Below are 7,500 nucleotides of genomic sequence, written 5' to 3'. Positions count from 1 at the left end.
AAAAATTGATTGGCCTCTCAATTTCAGCTTTGCAAATATGAACAGGAACGAATGAATGAATGGATGGATGGGTATGTATGTGTATGTATGTCTGTCTGTATGTGTGTATATGCATGTAGGTATTTTTTTAGTTGGCGTGTCACGTATATGGCGTACAAAGGTTATGAAATTCTAGAGGCAAATACTGTTGGGAAATGAGAACATGAAATAATGGAAGTTTTCAAAAGGCACACACGTCCAGTCCTGTCACACACACACACACACACACACACACACACACACACACACACACACACACACACACACACACACACACACACCTGTTATACTCTTCTCATTAGCATCGGAAGATGAGTGAGTGAAAGTGTTGAAGAAGACTCTCGGACAGATAAATACTCTCTCTCTCTCTCTCTCTCTCTCTCTCTGTTGCCATTATCACCACATACTTTCACCTTTCCCTCACGTTAGCCAGGTTGCATCACGCCAGGTGTTTCCTACTGAATAGAGCTCACCAATGTTCTCGACTTTAGGAATAAATTTATGGGGAATTCCCTTATCGTAGGACCTTCCCTGGAGTCTTTCCTCGCCTCTACATAGGATTCCCCCGGCCAGGCTCTCCCTCAGTCGCTCCCAGCCCGTGCCGCCGAGACGAGGGAAGGAGCAGCGCAGGACTCTCTTAATCCTACAACAGTGAAGGCGAAGAATCCTGCGCCTGTGTCCTGCACGCTCTTGGAAGTCACGTCGAAGTAAGGTTTGACACACACTGTTACGGCGCGGCGCGGCATCCTACAGGACTTCACATCAATTCCTATTAAGCATATAGAGTCAATTCTCACTGAATCTGTCCTTGGCAAGCATTGGAAGGACGTTGTAGGTTGGGGGCATTCGATATAGATACGCGTGGCATCAGTGCTCATATCCGTATCCTACAGGACTTCATATGAGTTCCTGTTAAACCTATAGTGTGCATCCTCATTGAATCTGTCCCAGGCAATCATTGGGAGGGCATTGAAAATTTGGAGGCATTCCCCATAGGTACTCGTGGCCTCGGTGCTCATCTCCGTCACACTGCCCCGTGAGCCTGTGGTGGGTAGTAACTCATTGCCTCGAAATAACAACAAATTGACTACAGTAGGCAACACACCTTCACAAGCCCGTGTTACAACTAGCCACGAGGCGGAGTGTAGCACAACAAGGCTCTCTTTAAGCTTTGCTGAGCGTGGAGTCAATGTAACAGCGACTTTTTCTTTCTTTTAGGCCATGAAGGTCACCGGGTGGACAGCTGTGATGGGCGTGGTGCTGATGGGGCTGGTGCTGGTGCTGGGGCCGTCCATCACAGGGGTGGAGGCGGGCAGCAGTAAGTGTGCGCCTCTTGGCTACTACTTGAGTTTAGGGATACATAGATTATTGCTGTTTTGTTGTTAATCTTGCAAAAAAAGTATTCTTCCTAGTCATTGCTCAGTCGAAGGTCGGGAGTTGTCTCTTTGTAACGGCACTCCCTCAAGTAGCCTGTCCTTCTTTTCTTCCTTTGCGTCAGAACAGCAATGTGTGAGGGCTAATTCTTCTTAACTGCCTGTGTTTTTGTTGTTAATCATGCTATATCTTTTTTATAATCAAGTTCAAGGTCGGGAGTTTCACCTCTTTAACGGCACTTTCTCAAATACTCCTTCTGAGTGCTAATTCTCCTTCACCGTCTTCCACCCAAGGACACATACGAGAAATTCTCAGACCCAACAAGTTTGTCTTGCTCGGCAGCCCAGGAACCAGACCGTCAGCGGTAAGAATAAGAAATTGTATTTGTTGTGTTAGTGAGCATAGATGTATATTTAAGTGAATTATGTTATGCATTAGTTTGAGTAGTAATATAGTGAAAAGCAATAGTGAAGGTGGAGTAAGCTAAAGTGACCTCTCCTTTGCCCGCTCCTCAAAACTTTTTAAAGGGCAGTTATTAAGGGCTTATTTTTCTCATTATTATTTTGGGCCTTGATCTGCGTCCTTTACTGTACCTTTATTGTGTGTTTCTTGTGTGTTCATTGCCTAACCGTGCCACTATCCCCCAGGGTGCCATACGACGCTGTACCCGCCGTCCGTGCAGAAGACCACTCATCACAACATGGAGGTTCCGAGGGTAACGAAGGGACCAACGAGGACGCCACGCCCTCCCCTGATGTGTGGGCGTGATGGCCGCCTCCCTGCGCCGCCGAGCCGTGGCTGACGCGCGCGGCGAGACTCACGAACTGATCTCGCAACACTATTCTTATCTATCTATCTATCTTTCTATCTGTCAACATATCTATCCCTTTATCTATCAGTCTATCTATTCATCTATCTATCTATGTCTTGCCAGCGGCCTTCCATTGCTTCTTCCTTCGTTCCTTCCTTTCTTTCTTCTCTCCTTCCTTCCTTCCTTCCTTCCTTCATTCATTCATTCATGTGCAATGCCTCTTCACCCTCGACACAAAAAATAGATCTCCGTAACTCCTAACCCTTCAAATATGTTTCAAGAATGTATACGACAAATGTAATTATATATAAAGGTGGAACTCTTTACTATTCTTTTCCTACCACGAATTGACCATTTTCAACCTAGTGTGTGTGTGTGTGTGTGTGTGTGTGTGTGTGTGTGTGTGTCTCGTCATCGGTCAATTGAGCTCCCAAAAAGTTATTAGAGGCTCAAAAACGAATGATTTGGGCAGAGATAAAAGTCAAATCACTAGTGCACATATCAAGCGAAATGAAAAATGGCCTATATTAAGTTTCGAAGTAAAATGAAAAAAAAAAAAAGGAAAAAGAGTAAAAATTCATTAGCCTATCAACGTCAGTTTACAAATATGAACAGGAACGAATGAATGAATGGATGTGTATGTATGTCTGTATGTATGTGTGTATATGCATGTATGTATTTTTTTAGTTGGCGTGTCACGTATATGGCGTACAAAGGTTATGAAATTCTAGAGGCAAATACTGTTGGGAAATGAGAACATGAAATAATGGAAGTTTTCAAAAGGCACACACGTCCAGTCCTGTCACACACACACACACACACACACACACACACACACACACACCTGTTATACTCTTCTCATTAGCATCGGAAGATGAGTGAGTGAAAGTGTTGCAGAAGACTCTCGGGCAGATAAATACTCTCTCTCTCTCTCTCTCTCTCTCTCTCTCTCTCTCTCTCTCTCTCTCTCTCTCTCTCTCTCTCTCTCTCTCTCTCTCTCTCTCTCTCTCTCTCTCTCTCTCTCTCTCTCTCTCTCTCTCTCTCTCTCTCTCTCTCTCTCTCTCTGTGTGTGTGTGTGTGTGTGTGTGTGTGTGTGTGTGTGTGTGTGTGTGTGTGTGTGTGTGTGTGTGTGTATGTATATTATTCTATATTTATATATATATATATATATATATCTATCTCTATATATATATATATATATATATATATATATATATATATATATATATATATATATATATATATATATATATATATATATATATATATATATATATATATATATATATATATATATATATTGTTGCCATTATCACCACATACTTTCACCTTCCCCTCACGTTAAAAAGACAGGTTGCATCACGCCAGGTGTTTCTTACTAAAAAGAGCTCACCCTTTCTTGGTCAATGTTCTCGGCTTCAAGAATAAATTTATGGGGAATTTCCTGATCGTAGGACATTTCCTGGAGTCTTCCCTCGCCCCTACATAGGATTCCCCCGGCCAGGCTCTCACTCAGTCGCTCCCAGCCCGTGCCGCCGAGACGAGGGAAGGAGCAGCGCAGGACTCTCTTAATCCTGCAGCAGTGAAGGCGAAGAATCCTGCTCCTGTGTCCTGCACGCTCTTGGAAGTCACGTCGAAGTAAGGTTTGACACACTCTGTTACGGCGCGGCGCGGCATCCTACAGGACTTCACATCAATTCCCATTAAGCATATAGTGTCAATCCTCACTGAATCTGTCCTTGGCAAGCATTGGAAGGACGTTGTAGGTTGGGGGCATTCGATATAGATACGCGTGGCATCAGTGCTCATATCCGTATCCTACAGGACTTCATATGAGTTCCTGTTAAACCTATAGTGTGCATCCTTATTGAATCTGTCCCAGGCAATCATTGGGAGGGCATTGGAGATTTTGGGGCATTCCCCATAGCTACGTGTGGCCTCGGTGCTCATCTCCGTCACACTGCCCCGTGAGCCTGTGGTGGGTAGTAACTCATTGCCTCGAAATAACAACAAATTGACAACAGTAGGCAACACACCTTCACAAGCCCGTGTTACAACTAGCCACGAGGCGGAGTGTAGCACAACAAGGCTCTCTTTAAGCTTTGCTGAGCGTGGAGTCAATGTAACAGCGACTTTTTCTTTCTTTTAGGCCATGAAGGTCACCGGGTGGACAGCTGTGATGGGCGTGGTGCTGATGGCGCTGGTGCTGGTGCTGGGGCCGTCCATCACAGGGGTGGAGGCGGGCAGCAGTAAGTGTGCGCCTCTTGGCTACTACTTGAGTTTAGGGATACATAGATTATTGCTGTTTTGTTGTTAATCTTGCAAAAAAAGCATTTTTCCTAGTCACTGCTCAGTCGAAGGTCGGGAGTTGTCTCTTTGTAACGGCACTCCCTCAAGTAGCCTGGCCTTCATTTCTTCCTTTGCGTCAGAACAGCAATGTGTGAGGGCTAATTCTTCTTAACTGTCTGTGTTTTTGTTGTTAATCATGCTATATCTTTTTTATAATCAAGTTCAAGGTCGGGAGTTTCACCTCTTTAACGGCACTTTCTCAAATACTCCTTCTGAGTGCTAATTCTCCTTCACCGTCTTCCACCCAAGGACACATACGAACAATCCTCAGGCCCAATAGGTCTGTCTTGCTTGGCCGCCCAGGAAGCAGACCGTCAGCGGTAAGAATAAGAAATTGTATTTGTTGTGTTAGTGAGCATAGATGTATATTTAAGTGAATTATGTTATGTATTAGTTTGAGTAGTAATATAGTGAAAAGCAATAGTGAAGGTGGAGTAAGCTAAAGTGACCTCTCCTTTGCCCGCTCCTCAAAACTTTTTAAAGGGCAGTTATTAGAGGGCTTATTTTTCTCATTATTATTTTGGGCCTTGATCTGCGTCCTTTACTGTACCTTTATTGTGTGTTTCTTGTGTGTTCATTGCCTAACCGTGCCGCTATCCCACAGGGTGCCATACGACCCTGTGCCCGCCGTCCGTGCAGAAGACCACTCATCACAACATGGTGGGTCTAAGGGTAACCAAGAGACCAACGAGGACGCCACACCCTCCCCTGATGTGTGGGCGTGATGGCCACCTCCCCGCGCCGCCGAGCCGTGGCTGACGCGCGCGGCGAGACTCACGAACTGATCTCGCAACAATCTTCTTATCTATCTATCTATCTTTCTGTCTGTCAATATATCTATCCCTTTATCTATCAGTCTACCTATTTATCTATCTATCTATGTCTTGCCAGCGGACTTCCATTGCTTCTTCCTTCTTTCCTTCCTTTCTTTCTTCCCTCCTACCTTCCTTCATTCCTTCCTTCCTTCCTTCACGTGCAATGCCTCTTCACCCTCGACACAAAAAATAGATCTACGTAACTCCTAACCCTTCAAATATGTTTCAAGAATGTACACGCGAATATATATAGAGGTGGAACTTTTTATTGTTCTTTTCCTCACACGAATTGACCATTTTTAACCCTGAGTGTGTGTGCGTGTGTGTGTTTTTTTTTTATTTTTTTATTTTTTACGTTGTTGCCTATTGCGCCGGTAGGCATCTTCCCGGTGGGGCCTGATGGTCGGCCCAAGGCTTCTTCCAGGTGGGGCTTGATGGTCGGCCCAGCCCGTTCTGGCGCAGGCGAGTGTTTATAGTGGCGCCATCTTGCGTAGTGTGTGTGTGTGTGTGTGTGTGTGTGTGTGTGTGTGTGTGTGTGTGTGTGTGTGTGTGTGTGTGTGTGTGTGTTTGTGTGTGTGTGTGTCTCGTCATCGGTCAATTGAGCTCCCAAAAAGTTATTAGAGGCTCAAAAACGAGTGATTTGGGCAGAGTTAAAAGTCAAATCACTAGTGCACATATCAAGCGAAATGAAAAATGGCCTATAATAAGTTTCGAAGTAAAATGAAAGACAAAAAAAAAAAAAAAAGAGGAAAAGAGTAAAAATTCATTGGCCTATCAACGTCAGTTTACAAATATGAACAGGAACGAATGAATGAATGGATGGATGGGTATGTATGTGTATGTATGTCTGTATGTGTGTGTGTATATGTATGTAGGTATTTTTCAGTTGATGTGTCACGTATATGGCGTACAAAGGTTATGAAATTCTAGAGGCAAATACTGTTGGGAAATGAGAAAATGAAATAATGGAAGTTTTCAAATGGCACACACGTCCAGTCCTGTCACGCGCACACACACACACACACACACACACACACACACACACACACACACACACACACACACACACACACACACACACACACACACACCTGGTATACTCTTCTCATTAGCATCGGAAGGTGAGTGAGTGAAAGTGTTGCAGAAGACTTCCAGACAGGTAAGGATGTAATTAAAAGTGGGGCAGGTAAGTAGCCAGGTAAGTAGGTAGGTAAGTAGGTAGGTTGCTTAGCAGGTATCTCTCTCTCTCTCTCTCTCTCTCTCTCTCTCTCTCTCTCTCTCTCTCTCTCTCTCTCTCTCTCTCTCTCTCTCTCTCTCTCTCTCTCTCTCTCTCTCTCTCTCTCTCTCTCTCTCTCTCTCTCTCTCTATCTATCTATCTATCTATCTTTCTATCTATCTATCTCTATCTATCTATCTCCCTCTTCGTATTTTAACCATTTTCTCGTTATTTTTTTGTACGTGGTCTTTGTGAGCCATTTATCATCACGCACACACACACACACGCACACACATTTATTATCTCTTATTATCATTTGTTTTTCTATTTCTCTTTCTTTTTTCCTTTTTTTTTTTCCTTGGGCGTCCACGTTCCGCAGTAATGAATGCGCGGCGTCGGTTCGTGCGTCCAACAACGAATGCAGGAGTCATGAAATCGGTCAAACAGAAAATGTAATATCGTTCAACGCCGCAATTACTCTCTCTCTCTCTCTCTCTCTCTCTCTCTCTCTCTCTCTCTCTCTCTCTCTCTCTCTCTCTCTCTCTCTCTCTCTCTCTCTCTCTCTCTCTCTCTCTCTCTCTCTCTCTCTCTCTCTCTCTCTCTCTCTCTCTCTCTCTCTCTCTCTCTCTCTCTCTCTCCTTTTCTCCACATGTCTTTACCTCCTTCTTCCTTTCTTTCTCCCTTCTTTATCTTTCCTTTCCCTTCCTTTTCCATCGCTATCTTCCTTTGTTATTTAGTTTATCTCTCTCTCTATCTATCTGTCTCTCTATCTATTTACCTGTCTGTACGTATTCTTCTCCTGTCTCTCTATACTCCTTCTACTCCCTCTTCTCTTCTTCCTTTCATCCTCTCTCCATCCTTATCAATTTTTTTTCTCCCTTCTCTCCCTTCTATTG

At 44.1% G+C, this 7,500-nt stretch overlaps 1 protein-coding gene and 1 long non-coding RNA gene across 10 annotated transcripts in view; one reads left to right on the top strand and one right to left on the bottom strand.

The window, feature by feature from the left end:
* The window catches only part of LOC126999782 (uncharacterized), an 8,075-nt gene extending 2,402 nt beyond the window's left edge, over positions 1–5,673 (top strand). For 2 of the 9 annotated variants that reach the window (XR_007753592.1, XR_007753589.1), the window contains exons 2-4: positions 1,258–1,357; positions 1,707–1,777; positions 2,061–2,548. This is a non-coding gene — a long non-coding RNA (uncharacterized LOC126999782). Of the gene's footprint in view, positions 1–1,257; positions 1,358–1,706; positions 1,778–2,060; positions 2,549–5,177 lie in introns of those variants that run through there. The other 7 variants (XR_007753588.1, XR_007753590.1, XR_007753595.1 and 4 more) reach the window with 6 other exon arrangements.
* Positions 1–7,500, bottom strand: part of LOC127000110 (uncharacterized) — a 158,666-nt gene that overhangs the window by 15,194 nt on the left and 135,972 nt on the right. The window lies entirely within an intron of this gene.

Source organism: Eriocheir sinensis, chromosome 17, assembly GCF_024679095.1.
Source record: "Eriocheir sinensis breed Jianghai 21 chromosome 17, ASM2467909v1, whole genome shotgun sequence".
Taxonomy (NCBI): Eukaryota; Metazoa; Arthropoda; class Malacostraca; order Decapoda; family Varunidae; genus Eriocheir; species Eriocheir sinensis.
Note: the sequence above shows the minus strand (reverse complement) of the source record. Positions and strands in the feature narration are given on the sequence as shown.